Genomic DNA, 23,062 nt, shown 5'->3' on the forward strand with positions numbered 1-23,062 from the left:
CCATATGTCAGCGAAGGGCAATGCGCACGTGGAAACTGCCTGGCTGAGCCTCCCGCTCTCTTTGCTCCAGTCCTGGCTGGATGCATCAGCAGTTCTGTGCACACCCTGTCTTCAGACTGCAGCTGAGCCAGTGCCCCATGTGCACCATCCGGAACAAGTCAGGTGGTGTGGCCCGCCCTGATGCTTCCTCGTGGCCGACACGCCCTTGGTGCCTGTGATCCAGGCAGAGAGTACTTTGCTCGGCAGTCGGCACTCGCTTCCTTTTGAATACAAATTCAAAGGAAGCAAAACCGAATGCCAAATGACCTCTGCTCTCCCCTGGTGAATGACATGGGCGCCAAGGTGGTGGTGGGAGCAGGCAGAGAGAGAACCAAGAGAGGACTAGTCAGTGTTACTGTTCGAAGCCGAGCTGAACCTGCAGAGTGCAGACAAGCAGATCACTTCACTGCTGCTGGGCACAGTGGGGTGAGGGGGTGGGATTAGTATATATATCGACGGCTGGCGGCCGCGGGGCTGACCTCAGTGACCTGTTCAACTTGTTACTTTAGTAACAAACGAAGCAAAATAACAGGCAAAGGCAGCGCCGCGGCTGCTATCACATCAGGCACACGCAGCCTAGGAAATTATTTTTTAAAACAGTGTGAATATTTTCGGCCCCCACACCATCTAAATAAAAACCGGCCCACGCATTCAGTTTTCCAATCGGCCACGGGCCGATTGGCCGACTTCCCAATCCAACACTGATTATAGATCTGTGTGCACAACGGGCTCTCCGATTCCACCTTTAGAGGCGTAGTTTTATCAGAAATTGTATTGGCCCCATCGTTCGGCATGTATTTTAGAGCACACATCAATCATTCTTAAAAAGATTTCCAATGCAACTTACCCAAGTTTTTCTCACTTTAACACGTTGTGTACTGCCATCTTGTACTAATCTTATCCGCTGATCCATTGCCCTAAATTCAAGTGCTCTTGCAGCACTAATTCAGATCACCGGCCCCTCAAGCTGACATCACTATACGATCAGGCCCCTTTTCACAACGCCAATGCACGTCTCATGTCAATGTCCTCTGTGCGCGCAATCTATTAATGTGTCTCCATGGGAATGGCAAGAGGCCTTCCTCCTCGACAAGTGTAAACAAACCCTTTCTGATCACACAACATTGGACTTTCTTTTTCCTTCTGGTCAGTGCATTTAATTTGGTGCTCATCTGACTTGTGTCTGCGCTGGTTATCTATCTGCCTTGTATGACAAATTGAGAATAGGTACTGCCTAAAACGAATTAACTCACTAGTCGCTGACTTTACTAAACCATATTTAAACATGTGTCCTTGCAAGCTTTTAAAGTTTGAGCCTATTAATCACATCTTTTCACAATGTGTGTTTGTAACATGGCAGTTTCTTCGCTTGTCTTTCTCTAACATTCAATGTTAATGGGAAACCTCTTTTGTTTACTTTATACAAACAAAAGTTTTATTGACCTCATTTTCGATTCTGTGCTTCTTCACTATTCACAAACTATGGCAAAAATTCAGCCCTACCCGTACAAGCCTGGATATTCAGAAGAGGAAACACTTTAAAGAGAAAAAAGTTGAGACAATGTGCAATCAGATGAAAGTCATATGAGGATCAATCACTGGAGCCTGAACCCAGTCGCATGGAAGACATTTCCACCTGGTCTACCTGCCATCGTTGTGAGCTTATGCCTACTCTGGTGGAGAACTGCTGTTGCAGGCAAAACTCTGGCTGATTGGCCTACATTGCCGGAGAAGACACACCACCGCTATGCGTTGCCGAGCTGCATGACTTCAGGGCCGCCTGCCTTACAAGATCTGCGTTGCGAACAATGATGGTCCTTATGCACGAACTTCGAGCTAAAGTTTGCCCTTGTAATTCAAGTAACTAGTAAGTTCACTCTATACATATGTTGTGTGTTTGACGGTCGAGATGGTCTTACATAATATGCTGTTCCCCAACATCAATATAACTTTAATGGATCACTGATGAAAGAATTTTTCTGTAAATTGAATAAATTACTCATTCTAATCTGAAACCAGAGTGTTCATCTCTAGATTTATCGTCCGAACAATTACGTTTCTTTCCCTATGAAGTATCTCCCAATCTGTTTTTGCTGGAATTTATGTTCCAATTTCCAATTGATCCCTACTTGAAATCACAAGTACGGTCAGTACTTTGCACAAAAATGTACTTTTTAAAAGCATAAGAATGCCTTCGATTTTTACAAGGTAGTGGAAACAAAAAAATTGGAATTATAAGACTGGGATTTCGCGTTCGATGAGTAATACCCACCAAAGTGGTTCGAGCCATTCATGATGAATTACCCAGTGACCACAGACAATACAGTGGATCTATACACACAGTACCTTGCCCTCAGCAGTATTGTTTTCTATAGTGTCATCGTTCTCTGCTAGGCCACTTTCTATTGCTTTATGCTCAAAGTACACCCTATTCTCATTTCATTCAAAACGTCTACACCATTATGAACCGTGCTATGCATTTTTATCTCTGTAATTAGCGCATAACAGAGTATTGTTTCCAAATGTAATCTTTCGTAGTGCATGTTTTCAATGCATGTTTGCTTTAGGTGCCTTTTTTTATGAAGTACATTTTTGTTATTATCAAAGGAATATGATGTTTGATCTACTCACTGTTTAATAGTCATATTTATTCATATTTCTTTAACAGATCCTAGGGACAAACAAACAATGCCATCTTGTATCGTTTTGGGTTGCACTAATAACAGCCATACTAAAAAGAGTACAGTCGTACATGTATTTCCAAAGGATTTAAATTAAATAATAACATGGCTCGTGAGCTGCGGATTTCCAGTGTCCGAAATTTAAAGCAGAGCCAAGGATGTCTTGGATGACGTGACAGGAGATAAGTACGATCAATCACAGTACACTAAAAAGCGTTGCCCCAGACTCCTTTGCAAATTACTTCCAAATGCAGTTCCAACTGAATTTCAGCACACGCTGACCCAGGTGAATAGTAAACAGTGAATTTCTAAATGTATTTTACCATTTTCAAAATGTGCCTGCATAGTAGGTCTTATAAATGACCACTCAATATATTGAAATAGTCCGTAAACAGGTAACATAATGACTGGTTTTCAGTTTTTGGGGAATATTTCCATTGATATTTTACTACACAAGTTTCCTTCGTGACATGATGTACTGTGGTTTGTACATTTTGAACTTTAGATTACTTTGTGTATCCCTGCTTTAGAGATACTCGAAATTTTCAGTGCAATGGGAGCCTTTCCAAACACACACTCACATTGTGTCCTTTAAAAATAGTCATTTTTTTAAAATGACCATATCTGTCTTTACCTAGACCGCACTGATGGAATTACAGACCGCTACCATGAAGTAAACCACAGACACGTCCAACATCCTAATGGTGAGGCCACGCAACTTGCACACAAACCTTTTTAAATAGTTTTTGATGTGGTCTAAATTATTATACTAATACACATTATCTATTGAACAATGGTATGAATATATACATTGATTAAAGGACCATGATGCTACATCGACCACTATTCCGAAGTCAACAGCATCCCCACTCACCTTTCAAATAATTCTTTTAGAATATTCCTTCAGATGCGCCTGTACAAAATATGTATTCATTCAAGTTCAACTTAAAACAGATTGATTATTGTTATGTATAAGATTAGCGTTTGATACAAACTGGCTTGTAGGCTTCGTTGTCAATATCTACCATCTTTTGCATGTGATTTTTTTATTTGTTACAATTACTTTTATATAGGAGGAGCCTGGAACTTCAACAACATACTATTTTTCTACTGCAACCGGTCTTGAGGATGAGGTATGAGAAGTGATAATTTATTGATTTATACTAATAGTTATTGATTAACAATATCTTTTTTACAAGTAAGATCATTTTTTGGGGATAATTTGCAAAACTGTCAGCAAACTGCAAAGCATTATATCAACAACCTTGATGTATTTATCGCAGAAACGCATGCAACAATGAAAAGTAAACCTTCAGAAAATGTTACTTTGTCACCGAATGCCATAGACCCTTTCACTATATGAATGGTGTGTGTTTTTGTTTATAAACCTTTAGCTGCTTAGCGAAAACTAGAATCAGTGAAACAAAATAACACTAAAACGCATTAAATGAGCCACAATTTTATCAATATGTTTTGCAGGATGATCTTGCAACTACTCCCTGCGACATCTCTGAAGGTTATCAGCTACAGTTTTCAAATATGTATTTTTAAAATGTTACATGTACACAGTGTTTGACTTTATGACAATACTAATTTAAAAATGTTAATAAGACGATTAAACATATCTTTTTACATAGTTTAATTGATATTGTAAGGTCGACAATCATAAAATCAACTTTCTCAAGATGTACTTTGTGAGATCAAAGATTTTAACATTAAATTGTTTAACAATTTAATCAAATGTTCTTTGAATTTGTTATGTACAAAGGAATGTACTACTGAAGTGGTCAACAATGAAGAGACACATGGACAAGAGGTATACATAAGATATTGGAAAATATCAGTTATCCATTTTAACTGTGATGTAATATTGAATATATTTTAATTGTTTCCATAGTGACATTTTATTATATATGTATATATGATTCTTTAAGTGGAAGAGCACATTTCAAGGTTTATACAATTTCAAAATGCTGTTTTTCAGCTTGGTCTGGTGGTTGGCAAATCCAATTTGACCGTTTCAAGGAAAATTCGGAAAGCACAGGTACATAATAGAAAGGTTTTAAAAAAAATAAGTGGTTTACCAGTTATTTCATTGAGATTACATTTTAATGTTGCAATTCATATATTCTGTATGTTAGCTATCAATCAAGCATGTTTTTGCTCATCTTCGAATAAGAAGCCTTGAAAGAAGAGGAGCATAAAACTCATACAACTAGACAAACTAACAATGTTGCTAGCCAAACCGTTGTCACTTGGGAGCAGCTACATTTAGAGGCTCAGCATGGTCCTTGCAAGATTCAGTGTCGTGATGCAGATGTCCATAGGCTGGAATTTGAATTGAATGTCAGCAGTGACCCACGGAAAGTAACCCTGGATCATTGTAACAGCCCACAATGTCACTCAGAAGAAACAGACAAAATAGATGATATTTCAGAATTGCTTGCAGAACCGCTCGTACAATCCACACCCTCTAAAAGAAATGCTATCTAATAAACAGACAATGTTCCCTGTTTCCCCAATATATGTGGACAAATCGGAAATATCAAACACAGAAATAACCGAATCTTCTTCGCAACTGATTGGCGATTGTGCTTGTGATGTGGACTTCACTATTCCGAGTGTTGAGGACTTATCCACCACCATTGAATTGCAAACCACTTAACTTCTGGATGATTGGCTATTAAAGGAACCAAAATACATTGTATTCAACTGCTACCTGATAGAGATTATGAAAAGGATAAAATATGATCATAAATTGCATAGGGGGACTTGTAGGGAGCCATTGGTGAAGTTTACTCGAGTAGCCAAAGACACCAACCTGAAGATCAAGGGTAGCTTTGTACACCACCAAAAAACTCATTTTCATGGTCTGCTCAACCTATACTTCCAGTGCCTGGTGGAAATGTATATTGATCACCTGCTTTGTTGTTTAGCGGATCCATGTCGTTTTTCTAACTTTGTGGGACTCCAGTTCCTTTAAACAATCCAGTACTACAAATATCAGAAGGATTTCTTGTTCCCCGCTATTAGCCAGGCATGCCCACTCCAACACATAGCAATGGACAGTGCTTGCGCTGGCAAAAGGCTCTGGCTTGCTGGTAATGGACAGTGTGACAGTCCAGGTTTTTCTGCTAAATACTACACTTACCACTTCCAAGACATGGAAACCAAAAGAAGAGTGAGTTCAGTCGTTATGCAAGTATCTGAATGTACATCTTCTGTTGCCATGGAAAAATATGGTTTAATTAAATCCATTCAACTTCTGCAATCCAGAGGAATGCAAATGGACCCGATAGTCACTGATAGTCTATCAGCAACCATCTTTGGTGGATCTCATAAACCTGTGATGGATGTGTAAATATTCTGCTTGAAAAATTGCGTTCATTGATGGACCATTGTTCTAACATACACTCTTGGAAAGAAAACAAACATTTCCACGAATGTGCACATGGACCATTGAGCAGGAGTGTAAGAAAAGGTTGGGTCCAGACTGCCCTCCTCACACAGCACTTGAAAAGATTGTGTACGACAAAACGCTTTCAAGAGACATGAGGCGGATCTCCGAGTTATGCCACACTGGAGATTTGGAGGTGTTCCATAAAATGTGCCTAAAGTACAGGCCTAAATGGTTGCATTTTGGCATAGACGGCATTGGGGCCTGAACAAGAACGTTGGAAGGGACCAAGCAAAAATTGCAGGTATTTTCGAGATGCATCGTAACAACAAGGACTTTAGCAAAAGAAGCAAACAGTGGGTGGCAAAGCCAATCATCCAGCAGATGGATTGTGCATTTGTGAAAGATCTGACATTGAATGTGCTGGCCATACAAGCACATGAAATTGATCCAGATTGTGTTTCCAGGGCCCAGTCTATGCCATGGAACATTGCAAAAGAGGTTTGCCCTTCCAAACCTGAACTTGTTGAAAGGTTGACTTAAAGATTCAAATGATGTGTGGCCCTATTCACAATGTTTAAGAAAGTCAGTTCAAAGCTTTTGCAGTGTTCTTGCAAACTGTTTTCATTGTGCAATAAATTGAATAGTATGTCACTTGAGATGTAATTGTTAAATAATGTATTTTTAATTAATTACTGTTTGTGAAGTAATGTCACTAGATAGGCCTTAACAATTCTATTTTTCTTGGATTTATTTTATTTTTTATTTATTACCATCAATATAATTGATTTATATTACAACAATAAATGTCAGTCTGATTATTTCAAGTATGAGACACAAATCAAATCAAATATAGAATAGACTAGTGAGCTTAAAACCAACAGTTACCACAAGTTACTTTTGGCTCACCAGGCCAACTAATGTAATGCTATAAACTAGCCCCTTGTTCCCTAGTGGTAGCTCCTGGTGACCGGTTACTGCTGGATACCTAGGCACTGCTTGTAATTCCTGCTTATCCAATCCTAAATTCAAGCCCTGTTTTAAATGAACTCACATGAGCCAAACATTGGAGCAGCAGACATACAGAAACTCAATGTCTCGGGAGCTCTGGTCCTCTCCAGGCTGGACTACAAGAGCCTCTTCCTCAATCTGCCTAAATCCTCCAATCGCCCCCTTCAATTAATCCGGAATAGGAGTGCAAGATTTATCCTTGGTTTCAAGCCCAGGGACCTCAATCTGCCTAAATCCCCCAATCGCCCCCTTCAATTAATCCTGAATAGGACTGCGAGATTTATGCTTGGTCTCAAGCCCAGGGACCGCATCTTTCAAGCCCAAAAGTATATCCACTGGCTCCCGGTGGCTGCGAGGATCAAGTTAAAAACCCCCTGCATCATCCACAAAGCTTTCAGGGGCCTTGGACCCCACTACATCCGACTCTTTCGCTACATCCGACTCTTTCGCTAAATACCTCACACTTAGAGACCTTCGGGCATCTAGCTGCAATTCTCTACAGTTCAGAAGCTATTCTGAAGCAGAGAGTGTGGGGTAGATCTCTTTCCTCGACATGAGCATCCCTCTGTAATGGCCTCCCCGCCCCTCTCAGGCTTCTGCATGATCTCCTTAAGTTCCAGAAGGTTCTCAAGAACCAACTTTTCTCTTCTTCATTCCCTCCCTCAAGCCCTCTACTAATGCCCCCCTCTGTCGCATTGACTGGCTGCCTGGTCCCTTCTGAGCGCCACAGGGCACCGCGCCCTCCTCGCCCAGTATACCCCCGCACAGTCTTCCTGCCCCCCAAACCCCACAACCTGCACTTGCCCTTCAGTGCCCCTTTCTCCTGACAAGCCTAGCAGGGTGTGCATCCCTACTGGCCTGGTCCACCCCATCCTCGCACTTCGAATGTGCGCCCCACTCCCTGCTTCCCCTGGCACTTGCCCACCTGGCCTCCACTTAGCACTTGCCTAGCGCCCCGTTGGCTCTCTTTTTCGACCCTCCTCCCCTGCACTTGTAAACCTCCTCTTGCCCTGCACCTCCTTGCCACAGTAGCATTTTCCCTTCAGCCCCGACCTACACCTCCCCTCCTCCCCACTCCCCCCCTGCACCTCTTGTTACTGCTCTTGCATGTTTCCGAATGACACAAGGTCTAGTAGGACCATTATTGTTTCATTCCCCACACCCCACCTTTTTGTCTTGCGGTGCCTTGAAACACAATTCTTTGCATATGAGCTTTACAAATCACCAAAAAATAAATGAACTCTAACCTCGCTAGAAAGTAGGAATCATGATAAGTGGCTGCGGATAGCAATAGACCAAAGGTTTATGTGCCACAGTGTTAGCCAACATTGAAATAATGAACAAAAGAATATGTCTTGCCTATGTGCACTATGAACATGCGCATGTGGCCTTTGCACATTTACATCTTACTGCGGAGGCCCACATGTGGAGACAACCAGGCGTGCATGCATCAATGCAGAAATACATATGATCGCTGGAATAGATATACACAGAAGCCAGTAAGCCTTTCAGAACTTCACTCCTTCGAGACATGCTGCAATTTTAGTGATGTAAACTTGTTTTTGTTTTTATAGTTGCTCATTGCACGTGCTGCTGTCTACATATATTAACCCACCGCTTTTGTATTCCAATTCGGTTTATTTCAGAAAAGAAGTGGCCCACTTTGGCCAAAAGAACTACCCCACACTGTTAATTTGCCTTTTTTCCGGGCATTTCCCTATTGAAGTATAGGGAAATCCGAGCCTGTCTGCACCTCACCTAGCGTCATCTTTGAAAGAATACGCCAATATTGTGGGACCAGGCACATTGATACAATTCAAATGGAAGTAAATATTTTCGTATGTTGGATACTTTAAATATTTCGTTGTTTTTCACTGCACAGCTTACCATTAATATTGTTCTTTTTTGTGGCATGTGTTCCCAAAACAAAACTCTCTCTGACACGCTGTGGACACTGGATGGTTGCATTGCCATTTGTCCTTGAATCTAAGGCACTAACAATTTGAAGGCCAAAATGTGTCAAATACCCACAAAGAAGGGATAAGATTCTATATATTGAAAGCTTAAAGGAATGGTTCGGTAAAAAGTTTTTTTGGGCCCTATGGTTCGGCCATGTGTTTTTAATAATAATGCGATCGATCGTACAAACATTTCCTATGCACCTTACCCGAGTTTTCGTCTCTTGAACACAAGCCAAATCAGGCAGCAAGGCGCGTCCATTTTGTGATAATCTTATCACTTGCCGCATTGCCCTGGGTGACCTGCGTTTGCGGCACTAAATCATATCCCCCGCCCCTGAGCCTGACATCACTAGACGCGTGCTGCCCATTTCACAACGCCAAAGCACGTCTCGTGTTAACATTCTCTGCGCCTCAGCTAATGACGTGTCGCCATGGAAACGGCAGGAAGCCTCTTTCCTAGACAAGTATAAACAAACCGTTTCACAACACGCAGCAGCATATTTTCTATTTCATTCCTCACACTGTATTTCTTTGAGTATTTTGTGACTTGTTTCTGTGCTCTGGTCAGCTACCTTCGTCCGTGTGAACAGATACCAGTACAACCGATATCAATTATTTTCATTTGTTTACCACATAATGGCTACAATAATGCCCTACCTGTACAAGCCGGAGTATTCAGAGGAGGAATTACTGGAAAGAGCAAGCTCTGTAGACGATGGGGATTTGGACAACAGTTGGGCGGACGTTTCAACAGATGAAGAGCCTGGGCCTAGTCGCATGGACAGTGTTTCCACCTGGTGTACCTGCAATCGGTGCGCGCTAATGCCAACCGAGGAGGAAACTGCTGCTGCCGAGAAAACTCTGGATGCTTGTCCTACATATCGCAAGGCGATCCACAGCCGCAATGCGTTACCGAGCTGCCAGACTTCACGGCAGTCTGCCTCACACGGTCCGTGTTGAGGATTTTGATGGTGCTTATGCACGAACTTCGCGCAACAGTTCGGCCTCGTAATTCAAGTAATGAGTAAGTATAGTCTGGTTGTGATGTCAGTAAGGCCACTACTATTTCATGTTTGTCCCCTATATTCTCATAACTTCAATATATCATTGTCCATTGTCGTATCAATTTAGTCTTGCAATTCTCTAGTAAAAGTCGCATAAAAGTCACTCAAAATTGTGCAGTGTCTAGTTAGCATTTGTCCTAGCAATAATACCATCTGATACAAGATTTGACATTGACAACTAAGGTGTAATACACTTATCTTGGTCAATTAAAAACAGTTTGTATCTTTCTTTTATTCATATGGTACCGGCTGGTGGTCTATCGTTCGTACACATGGTGGCTTCATGGGAGGCTTGGACACCGCGTTCGACGAGTAATACCAGCCTGTGTCGTTGGTGCCATTAGACAAACTTTCCCCAGTGACAGCGGTCAGTCCAGGGGATTTTCCCTCGCTGAGCTGCAACCAGACCTTTACAATGTTTAGTATGTTTGTGCCATCAAAATAAGAAACCAAATAAAACACAAAATATTATTTATCAATGGTTGTTTCATTATTTAAGTGAATCAAGTGTGTCTCTATTCCGCAGTGTTCCGGTTCCTTGTCTGCACGCCACCCGGCTCATCCATCCCACCCCCCACTATCAAAGGCAGTTCGCACCAGTGGATGTGCACTGGCAAGGGGTGCTGGCAGGGGTGCGAACGGCCAAGGTGCCAAACAACATGTACACTTCAAAAGGTATCTTACGCTCAGGGGCCATTGTTCACATGGCCTCCTCAGACCCTGTGTCTCCAGGCAGGCTCCCCTTCAAGTAGGCTGCGCCCCCACGACATATACACGTTGTTCATTCATTAAAACACCCCTTTTTGGTATTCTTTATAAACCACTTGGTATTTCCCATGAGAACATCTTTGAGTATTGCAATTCAACTTGTGAACGTGCTACTCTGTGACCGCTTGGAGTGAACTCATCGGTGTGCTACATGTGAACATCTCCCAGTTCTTCTGCCACTAATTACTCCGCTTGCTGAATCCAACTGTGTGTTGGTAAAGCTAAGTGCATGTATCCTAATCGTATCTCCTTCAATTGTAAAATGTATATCTATTTCGAAGTAACGTACTCAGTAGTGCTATGTTAATTTGTGTCATTGCTATTGATTTGAGTATCTTTTGTTATGTTATCAATATATCAATTTTCATCAATGTCAGTTGGCATGGTATTGCATCCTTCGCGTAGCGTGTCTATAGTATAAGCATGTTTCCTTTTTGTGCACGATAGAACATTCGAGCGACGAGTAACATGGTCTGATTTTCAACACATAGTCTGATTTTCAATACATCAATGAATTGTTTATGACAGCTATCCTATAATACAGCCGCACACGCTGCACTGGTTTAGCTGCGGTGCCCAAAAGAAAGAGTGCTATGAACAATGTATGGTCCAATTCCTGCTTTCTCTCATTTTTATGCAAAATAAATTTCGAATAATGATGACCTTTACTTTGCAGAATTTACAACAATGCCTGCATGTTATGTTTTCGGTTGCCCTTCCAAGACCCATGACAAATCCGAAGGCATTACAATGCATGTATTCCCCCAAGACTGTTGATCGAATAAGAGAACGGGTCAGACATTGTGGATATCCACCGGGAGAGCTTGAAAGTAGAGTCAAACAAGTCTTGGAGGACAAGAGGGGCCATCGATACCGCATCTGCAGCCTGCACGTCAACCCGGATGTGTATGACACATCCTTGTACACAAAGAGGAATCAACCGAGAACAACTCTAAAATTGCTCGCAAACGCTATTCTGACTATATCTGTTCACATGCCGTCAACATCCTTGTCTTGCCTGGAGTCATCAACCACTTCCAGCGCGTATCAGGTAATCTTACCTAGCTATTCTGTTCCAGAATGGTTTTAAGCACGGAATTCTAGATATATTTTCTCAACGAATCATTGCTTTACAAAATGTTTTTCGTGGTTTGATATTGATATGTACCTTTGTCGTCTTTACAAAGTGTGTGTCCAGTTTCCAATATTTTCGTCATTACTAATGCAAGGACTGTGTTTCAGGGAGATGGTGAAGCGTCCACTACAATAACAACATCCCTCTTAGTAGATCCGGTGACAGTGGTATGGGTCTTCACAGTTCAATTGGACGAGATAATCTGATCATTTTTACATACCGTGTAATTGTTTTACACAATGTTTCATTCCTAATTTTCTACTGATATGTACCTTTGTCGTCTTTCCAAAGTGTGTGTCCAGTTTCCAATATTTTCATCATTACTAATGCAAGTACTACATTTCAGGGAGATGCTGAGGCGTCCTCTACAATTACATTATCCCTTGTAGTTGTTCCGGAACCAGACCTTATAGTTGATCAGGAGTCAGAGGTATGCGTACTGACAGTACCATCTAATGAAAGAAAGTAGGTCTAATTGTATGCGTAATGCAAATGACTTATTTTGTATGGATACTATTTCTTTGTAGGGATGTATACAAGATCCGAGTCGGTGCGCCAGCTTGCTGATGTTGATGTTAGAGTAAAGAAGGTTTCAAAGAAAAGAAAAAAAAATAAGGTTAGTTACAATCACTTTATAGAGATGGCAATTGTTTTGTGCTGAGGCCTTCATTATATGTTTTTTTAATGTAAATTGTGCAACACTGTATGTAGGATTTACACTGACCATCCCTTTTCCCATCTGTCCTGTAGTTGCCAAATGGAGTACGGACAATGCAGACACAGACAGCGATACAAATAACAGATGCTGCTTGCCAAACTGATTTCACCATGGAGGAACTATTACTTGAGGCGCGCGTGTTCACACTCGAGATGCCTATGTCCAATGGCCAAAAAATTAATTTAATATGACCGGCGATTCCAGCAAAGTGTTTTTGGAACATTGCTACAATGCGCCAGCGCCGCCACAGGAAGGTTAAATTGCATTTATGGATGATAGTTTAACTAGATGAGCACTTGACACAATCGACACCCGCCAAAAACATGCGTCCCCAAAAACAGTCCACATTGATGTTTTCTCCTATCCATGTTCAAGTAACATATGTTGAAATGACAGACTGAAGCATCAACACTGTTGACCGACGAAACAGACAAAGATATTGACTGTAGTATGTTCAGTTTGGCTGATATGTCCACCATGGTTACGCACGAAACAGTGTTGCCAGATGACAGTCTAATAAAAGATGCCAAATACATAGTATTCAACAGCAGCTTGATGGAGCTTATAAAAGATGCTGAACTGTGTGCATTCAGTTTGAGGGGAAGTATGTGGAAAGCCATTGGTGAGCATGACTCGTCTAACAAAAAGGCAGTAACCTCAAAATACGTGCCACCTGTGAAAAGTCACAAACATTTTCATGGTCCGCTCAACCGATGCTGGGGAAACTGCCCGCTGGCAATCTACCATGTGCAGCAGCTTTACTTTTCAGTGGCTCTAGTTTCATGAAGTTATCCAGTTTCTTTAAGTTTGTGGGACTCCATTTCATTTCTAAAATGCAATACTACAAATACCAATGTGAATATCTATTCCCTGCCATTAGTGATGCTTGGAAAATTGAACAATTGGCTATTCAAAGTACATTCCCCGACAAACGGTTCAGGCTAGCCGGCGATGGACAGTGTGACAGCCCAGGATTTTCAGCTAAGTACTGCACCTACCATTTTCAGGACATGGAAAGCAAGAACATTGTGAGTTCAGTGGTCATGCAGGTGTCCCAATGTAAATCATCAGTGGCCATGGAGGAACTTGGTTTTATAAAATCAATGGAAGATCTACAATCGAAGGGGAATGCAAATCGACCTCATAGCCACGGACAGACACGTTTCAATAGCCAAGACAATGAGAGAGCAGCATCCAAATATTAAACATCAGTTTGATGTATGGCATGTTGCCAAATCAATAAATAAAAAAATCTCGGCTGCAGGGAAAAAAAAGGTTTTGAAAGTATATCACAATGGTCCCAGTCTTTCAGCAACCATCTTTGGTGGAGCTCCAAAACATGTGATGGGTCTGTGGAAATTCTACTGGAAAAATGGCGATCTCTAATGCACCACTGTTCCAACGTTCACCACTGGACTGAAAACCAACATTTCCTCCAATGTGAACATGGCCCTTTGTCCCCAGAGCAGTCACGGAAGAAGAAGTGGTTGATCCCATGTTCACCTCCACACAAAGCCCTTGAGAGGATTGTGTTTGATAAACCTCTATCAAGAGATCTGAAGGGACTCACAGAATTCTGTCACAGTGGAGATTTGGAGGTGCCTAAAGTACAGGCCAAAGAGATTGCATTTCGGCATCCAAGGGATGAAATGTAGGACTTTACTTGCGGTATTGGCGCATAACGAGAATGTAGGCCGGGAACAATCTAGGACTGCAGGAAACTTAGGGATGCTTCGCTACAATATGGCCTTTATGAAAAGAAGCAAACAATGGGTTGTGAAACCATTATATGAGGTAATGGAATTCGATTTTGTGAAAGATCTTATTGTTAATGTCTTCGAGATATATAGTCATGGAATTACACACAGATCTGTTCAGAGCACACATACATTGCCACCAAACATTGCCAACGTGCCATGTCCACCCAAAGAAGAGCTCGTTAAATCGTTCAAAACCCGGTATAAATGATTACCATTTGTTGTTTTTTTTTTGCAAAAATTGTTTTTATAAACTGTACAAATAAAGTATGCGATTTGTCTTTTGAAATCTATCCTCTTAGTCATTTTATAAATTTTTTTTTACAATTATTACGATTGCTTTCACATTTAACAAATCTTATTCGAGCTAATGTGGGAACTCATTTTTCATGTTAATGACCAATTGATAACAGTGTGTTAGAATCTTTTAATTTTGACAGTTGCCTTGACACAAAGTTCCTGCATAAAGTTGAATATCTACTCGTCCTAGAAAAGGTATTATACCTAGGCCACAAAACATTCTAGGCACGCAAGAAGTACTGACTGTGAAAACATGCCATGGGGTAGGAGGCCATGAGATAAGCTGAGGTGGCCCTATTACTAGACACATTGTGACTCAGTTTTTGTGTTAGACAGACTATAATTTTTGAATAGGGGGCATTCTGCGCCCGTGCTTCGAAATTCATGTTATCATGGATGCGTTGACAAGGGATGTTGCAAAGTAAGAATGCAAGTTCCTTCTGAGTGAAGATCGCCAGCAGATTTTTGCTTGGGAGCTGGGGAGGCCCACGCGTCCCGCGCACATTATAAGGTTCTATTGTTTTTTACCTTGAGAGGCAGGGACCATTCCAAAAGGGATTGAATTGAAGGGGGGGTGTAATAACATAGGATATGATAAGGTTGTCCGTTGCGAATTTGCACTTACCGAATTTTTTTAATTTATTTTTTCACATTTTTTTGTTGAAAAAAGTGTTTTTTAGCAAAAAAAAAAGGTGTTTGGGGGGGGAATCCCCCCCCCAATAAACAAAATGTGAAAAAAAAAGAAAATTCGATCCTTTGACCTGTCGACCCTTTGGTGTCGATCCTTTGACCTAGAACCGATATTATTTAGTGCCGCAAACGCAGGTCACCCAGGGCGATGCGGCAAGTGATAAGATTATCACTAAAGGGACGCGCCCTGCTGCCTGATTTGGCTTGTGTTCAAGAGACGAAAACTCGGGTTAGGCGCATAGGAAATGTTTGTACGATCGATCGCATTATTATTAAAAACACATGGCCGAACCATAGGGACAATACATTGTTTTACCGAACCATTCCTTTAAGTAGAAAAGTCAAGTTTCTATTACTGTGATCCGTCTTTCGAAGCAGTTGGCCATCCGTCACATAGGGACAATGGAAACACAAGACACAATGTAAGCAAAGTTTTAAATAATATTTATGCAAGTGAGCATGGCAAGTGTGCTGTATGCTACAGATTAACATTGTGACGGATGTGACTGTGTATATACAACTATAAATTGGGTACTGAAATATATTTTTGAATTCTCGATTTTACATAGTTATATTATATCAATGTGCACCAGTCATGGGTACAGTTTGCCGGTCGACGGCTTCCTCAAACACAATTGGACAACTATCAACAACGCATCTGTTATAACCATTATCTGGGACAATTGCCAGACACCAATCTGTAATTTTGCTTTTGCAGTCATAAGGAGCAACATGGCAGCCTATAGGTTCGGAAAACGTGAGGATGTGAAAGTGTTGTATTTGAAACTTAAACCACTCATTTCTTCTCTGTAATGGAACACCATGTGCGCCGATCAGAAATCGTCAGTGGAAGATAATAACTTTGTGAAGAATGCAAAGACTGGAATTAATCAATCGATGTACAGAATCAGCATTATATGATCGCTGTTCACAATTAAAAAATGAGAACGATGCAATGTTCGCTAGCTATAACCTCTATTCAAAAAAGTTACTCATGTTTTCGTGGACATAATTACCTCTTTTCAGCTTTATGTCAAAATAAAGAGTACTTTTTACAATCCCGACTATTGCCGTTTTCTTCAAAATAAACTGCTTTTATCATTTTGGTGAAATGAAACAAACGTTTTGCGTCTGTTGGGGATGTGTGTGTTTATGTTCCTGGTTCTGCATTGGATGACGTTATGACATTGGTGATAACAGGGTACGTTTGGCTACGCTGCCCACTAACGTCATTAAACTAGGTGGAGCTCATCATGAGCGTCTAGTGATGTCAGCATGAGGGGCGGGTGATCCGAATTAGTGCCGCGAGGGCACTTGAATTTAGGGCAATGGATCAACGGATAAGATTAGCACAAGATGGTGGTACCCGACCCATCGTTTAGCATGTTTTAAAGTGAGGAAAACTCGGGTAAATTGAATTGGAATTTTTTTTAAGAACTATCGATGTATGTTCTAAAATACATGCCTGATAAATTGGGCCATTAAAATTTCTGACTGAACTACCCCTTTAAATCTATCCACACTTTGAGATCTGCAGGATTATTTACAGCACTTCCCTGAAATTCACATTCTTTTTTTTTATTACAAGTCCCATATCACCCAACTTTAAAACTGCACCAATTTCAGCAAATCACGTTTGGTGCAGATTATAACCAGGAACACAGTGTTGGAGCGATCATCTGCAAATGTAATGGTCAGCATTGTATCACTTCACACACCGTTAACTTCTATTGAAGTGGGTGCAACAGAAAACAATTCAGACTTTCAAACACTAGATGTGTGCTCTGCAAATGGCCATTGGTCATCCCAAACAAACGGCTCTTTACCTCAGCTTCTAAACTGCAAACTGGAGAGATGCATGCAAGTACTAAACCGGTTATGTTAATTTCGCTAAAATAGAATGATTTTACTACCACATAGCAGGGCAATATTGAGGGGTAGCGCTGCGATGACAAACAGCATATACCTGCGTTTACAGAGTCACGCAAGTTGGGCAACATTATACACATATTGCAAAAGCATGCTGTAATCTTTCCTAGGCTGCAAGAAATTAGAACGTTTTCGATTGCCATTGCCAGCAGATCTGGACTTGAGTCAGGCTCAAGGCCGCTGGAAAAGACGTACTGTGGCTTCATTTACACACTCCAACCCAATGACGTTAGTTATCTACCCCAGGTGCATTTCAGCTCTCACCTCTTTCTCTGCTGTGAAATGCAATCACGTTACTCCTTTCCTTTTAGTCCACGCTTATGCTGTACTTGTTCTGCAGCTTCGCAGAGGCCGGCATGCAGGATTCTTTCTCGAGACACTCTTCTTCCTGGTTTCACTGCAACAGAAAGTGACCTTTGTATCGATTACCCAGCAATTCCACTGACACGTGTCAGATTACAAAGTCTATCAAATGAACAATTCCAGTCATACAAAGCTCATACTTGCCAACCCTGCTGATTTAGCCAATAGACTACTGCTTTTTAAGCAGTCCTAGCGCCTACAGATTTGGATGGCAGATCCTACTGCTTTTTATAAATTTATGTGACTCTAAGACAATTCATTTGTCTGTGCTGTGGGCAGGTACCTAACAAATTTGAGTGATGGGCTCAGATCAATCAACTGACATGACAGCTACATGACTGTGCCCTGCACTCTTGCCAGGACAGACCTTAGGTGAACCACCAGTGAAGGCAAGTGGCAGAGCCGACCACCATCACACAGCAGCCTGCGCTGCAGGACTAAATATGTACTGGCCAGGCTGCTGCTACAGAGCAGTGTCGAACGTTGCCTACCAGCTCTGTGTGATTATTTTCTGTGAAGTTAGGTACATTTGGTGTTAATTTACCATTCACAATGATACATTTTAAACATTGGAGCATCTTTCCATGTTGTGCTATTTGATGGGTATTGCATTTAAAACGCTACAGTGGTGCCAACAATGTAAGTTTTGTAATTTCCTGTAATTACATTGTTATGCTAAATATTATTTTTGAAACTTCAAAAATCCTACATCTTTTTGGTCACAGAATGTTGGAGTATGAAAGCTGTGGCATAAGGTCCGTTAAGGATGCCCCGAAGGAGATAATACTTTTCTGTGTGCTATCCTGAAAATATAAATGCAATCCAACTAACCTGATGGAAAAGCCTTGATTCCATTAGGAGTATTTAGGGGCTTATTCTAATGATGCGAGGATCCAGAGCGCACCTGAGGAATCTGGGTGGACCGGTCTTCCTGCTACATCACCACGTCATTCGGAAAATATACATGATTTCCCCCATGCCCGGAGTGGACAGCAATGCTTGCACGTGTCATCAAAAACAATGGATGCTCACAGACTGCACTTGCTTGTAGCAGTCACACACATTATGTCACCGTCCACAGTGATCAAGCCCCTCTGTGGGCATTAGCATGCTGCTACGCGGGATTTTCCACAGTGCCCAGTAAACCCAGCCGGTAAATACTGATTCTGAATGTCCTCATAGTGTTCCCACATCATTTTCCATAACTAATGAGTGACCAAAGACTTCTAATCTATCGCAGTGCCCAGCCCCTTGCATAATTCCTCCGCTGTGCCATGTCACGGTTTCACTAATCTATCCCGAACTAGGCAAAGCCGTTTCACGTGCTTCAAAGAGGATGCCAATAATGTAAACTGTGCTTTTCACAACCAGTCCAGACCACTACAGGATACCATCCCAATTCAATACCTGCTGCTGCAAAAATATAGACTATTAAAAAGGGAAAATAAATCCTAATAATGTGTGTTCTTACATAGTGCTTCAACCCTTCCAAGTGCTGTAATAACAGTTGCTATTATTATCTCTCAATGGCACGCAGTTTACCTTTTTTTTTAATTAAGTGTCTTTGGTCACATTGGTCTTTACACAAAACAATGAAACCATATTATCACACTGCAGAATATAAAAAAGAATATTACATGATAAAACAATTCAAACATAATGGTTTGTGTCACCCTGGAACCTATGCCCATGATCCCATATGTTTGGATATAGGTATTTGACTGTATTAATTGTCTATACTATTTCTTCACATTTTAACATAATTACATTTGTTTATATCATTACACATTTGCATTACTAAGAGTTTTGCCTTGAAAAAGACCTGTTGGAGGTCGAAACACGTGTGGGTAAATTCCTTGGCAATTGAATGCAAATAAAACATCTAGGGGTAACCATTTTCCAGTTACCACTCTATGCAATCCCAAATTAGTGCACTGTGCTAGTCAGTACCTTTCAAGCTGCGGATACTGTGTAAGGCACTTTCTTACCTCCCTGCTCATCTTTGTGCTTTAGTTGTGTCCTCTTTAATATCAGGCTCCCTTGACTATTACAATGCTCTGTATCTGGCTGAGCCAGTCCATCTGTTCCAGAAGCTACAGGTGCTGCAGAATTCTGCAGCCCAGTTGGCAGTAGGGGCACCCAGATTCTGCTTGATCACTCCGATTCTGGTAAAATTACACTGGCTCCCAGTGGCCAAGAGCGTTAAGTTTAAGGCCATCCGCATGGTTCATCAGGCTTTCTACGGTTCCTGCACGGTGCCTTTCCTCTGTTTCCTCCTTCAGGGTTACGGTTCCTCGCTTTAAGGTGGCTCGGATAGTGGGACGCTCTTTTTCAGTCGCAGCAGCTCTCCTATGGAATGCCTCCCCCTTGTTTCTGCAGGAAACTCAAGATCATCTCTCCTTTCGGACTTTGAAGACCCACCATTTCACTTCCAAATAGGCCTTCCTTTCTGCCTTCTTTTGCTGTACTGTCCCTGAACCGGTAGCGCCATGATGCCCATGTTGGTGAAGGTGTGTTTTACAAATTCTTATTACATTACACTATGATATTAAATTGGGGGACAAAACAAGAGACACCTAGAAAGCCTCTGATTGAGGCAACAAATAGTCTATGATCTGACAAGAAGTGTATCGGCTCACTCATTCCTTCGAGCAAATAATGACAGTTCATAAAGGCTTCCTTTCCTGCTAATTGACAAGATGGTGCATATCCACTCCAAAGTGGTGAATTTGGGTGAAACACGTCATGTGCAAACGTCAGCACCGCCACTACCCACTGGACAGAGGCAACTCTTCCGGGATACATATGAATGCATTAGATTTGGAGGTCTGAGAATGGGTGCAGTAACAAAAGCCTTCTTAAGTGGCTGATAAGCTTTTTCTGCTTCTGGAGTCCAGCAAATAGGTGCATCACTCCTAGTTCAGAATGTGATTGGGGAAATAATCCCAGAAATGTTCCTGATGAATCGCCTATAAAAAGGAGGCAATACGCATGCACCGCGGTATAACCTTAATATCAGATGCTGAAGGCCAATTTAAGATTGCTTGACCCTATTCATGTCCACTTTGATTTCCTCTTGAGAGAATACATATCCTAACAAAACCATCTTGGTTTAATTGAACAGAAATTTTTGACAACTTCACATATAAATGATTTTCCTTGAGGCATTGCAATACTTGACGCACATGTTCCTGGTAGAATTGAAATGCTGCTGGGAAAGGTTGAGGCCCGTCTGTTCCCGTGCACTTGGCACACCATGCTGCCTCTCCTCCTCCTTTCCATCTCAGAGTTGAGGGGCTGCACTCTGCAGCATTGTTAATTTCTCCATTTACCGGCCCGGAGCCCAATGCGGCCACTGCCATCATCTACCATCAGCAGTATACCGTCAGCTGGAGGAGTGCCTCCAACCATTTCCTCTTATTGACCAGACGATAGCCTACTTACTGGGCCTCTCCACAGCTGGCAGGTAAAGCTGCCACATTCCGCCAGGGAAGGCCGCTGGGAAAGGCAGAAGCCTGTCTGTACCTATCCATGCCTGGCAAGTGGTCTAGTTGTAAGGTATGCGTCCCTGTACATGCTTCCATCAAATTGACCCTACCTATAGTTGCAATTAGCCTGCACTTATGGAGTACACTACAAGCACACCTAATGCATTCCCTGAACTGGTCCTTGCCCCGTGAGGCACACTATTTACCTGCGACTCGATCGCATGGACAGCCTTTGCCTGTGCCAACATCTAATTGACTCACTTAGACCTTTCCTGGCTCGGCCGACATGGCTGTTTACCTAGTGGGGTGAGGCTTTACCTGCCTGTGCCTGTCCTACCTCTCTGTATTGCAGCCTTATTGTTTGCTGCAATCCCCCAGCACACCTGGTCTATCACATCCTAACTTGCGACAAATCCAAGTGCTCCCTCCTACTCTCGAACTGCTATTTCATTTCCAAATTTGTCTTGTATCTTGACCTGCCTAACATGTAATCTTACCTAGCTGTAACCTAAATTACCTGCCACACACTCTAGCGTGTACTATGCATCCAAATATGCCTACATCTTATCTGATCTGACCCGTTACCCTAATGTTGAATATGCATCTAACTTGACCACAATTTACGGGATTTTGCTTCCTGGGCATTTGCACTATGCAGCGCGGTCCTATATCGGAGGTAGCCCCCCGCACCACAAGGTGTGGCAGTACCAGATTATACTTTTTACTAACCACCTATATGCTGTAACCCGCATGCATGGTCCTGGATGGGCAATAATCAAAAACATATTAAACATCTTTTTAAAGAAAGTTCCTATGTAAAATTTTGAGCAAATACTGTTTAAACCCCTTTAATTTCAAGCACTAGGGGATGAGCCTCCTGTGCTTGTGTTAATCTCTGCCCTCGCTGCACTAATGAATCAAAAGCCACCTGCTGGTAGCTTTTAGTACAGCGGCTTTGCTCCCTCTGCTCTCCAGCAATAATGAAGCAAAAGCTGCTGTATTAAAAGCTAACAGCAGGTGGCTTTTGCATCATTAGTGCCGCAAGGGCAGAGTTTAACACAAGCACAGGAGCCTCATCCATTTCACAAAATGGATGCCTCCTAGTGCTCGAAATTAAAGTGGTTTAAACATTGTTTGCTCAAAATTTTACATAGGAACTTAAATTTAAAAAAGATGTTTAATATATGTTTTTGATTATTGCCCATATTTTAAAGACAATAACATTTTTGAGCGCACTTTCCCTTTAAGCTCCATATTAAGCGCCACCAATGACAAGTTAGTGCCATTGCACCCTTGCTAGAATGTATTGGTGAGACCAATAAAATATTTTCGAATGGATTGTGTCCTCCCACATATTCCTCATCTTGTGATAATTCGTTTCGCCAGCTTCGCTGCATCAGAAAAAAAATCGGCAGAGGGCGCTGTGCTCGAGGTCGTGGCGTCGAATGTCCCTCGTCAGGCTCCGTACCGTGTCGACGTCACCAATGGTATAAATGGCTCGAGCCACGCCCGTTGGCTTCAGTTCCGTTTTTCTGATTGCTTCGCTCTCGTGAACGGTTCGCTTCGAGATTTTCTGTCAAGAAAATGTCTTCTTCATCGACCGCTTTGACTCCCAAGACTGGGTTTAAGAAGTGTAATGACTGTGGATCGAAGATGTCCATCAACGATCCTCACCGTATCTGTTTGTGGTGTCTGGGCTCAGACCATCAAACCGGCGACTGTGGCTCCTGTCAGTCTATGACGGAGAAGGCCCTCCGTGAG

At 41.9% G+C, this 23,062-nt stretch overlaps 1 protein-coding gene across 3 annotated transcripts in view; it reads right to left on the bottom strand.

Annotated features, from left to right (window-relative positions):
• Positions 1 to 23,062, bottom strand: part of HEXD (hexosaminidase D) — a 750,596-nt gene that overhangs the window by 682,074 nt on the left and 45,460 nt on the right. For all 3 annotated transcript variants that reach the window (XM_069654607.1, XM_069654608.1, XM_069654605.1), the window contains exon 2: positions 17,715 to 17,847. The gene's annotated coding sequence lies outside the window, so the exon portion shown is untranslated. The remainder of the gene's footprint in view (positions 1 to 17,714; positions 17,848 to 23,062) is intronic.

The sequence above is a fragment of the Ambystoma mexicanum genome, chromosome 3q (genome assembly GCF_040938575.1).
Source record: "Ambystoma mexicanum isolate Mex_15411 chromosome 3q, UKY_AmexF1_1, whole genome shotgun sequence".
NCBI classification, from domain to species: Eukaryota; Metazoa; Chordata; class Amphibia; order Caudata; family Ambystomatidae; genus Ambystoma; species Ambystoma mexicanum.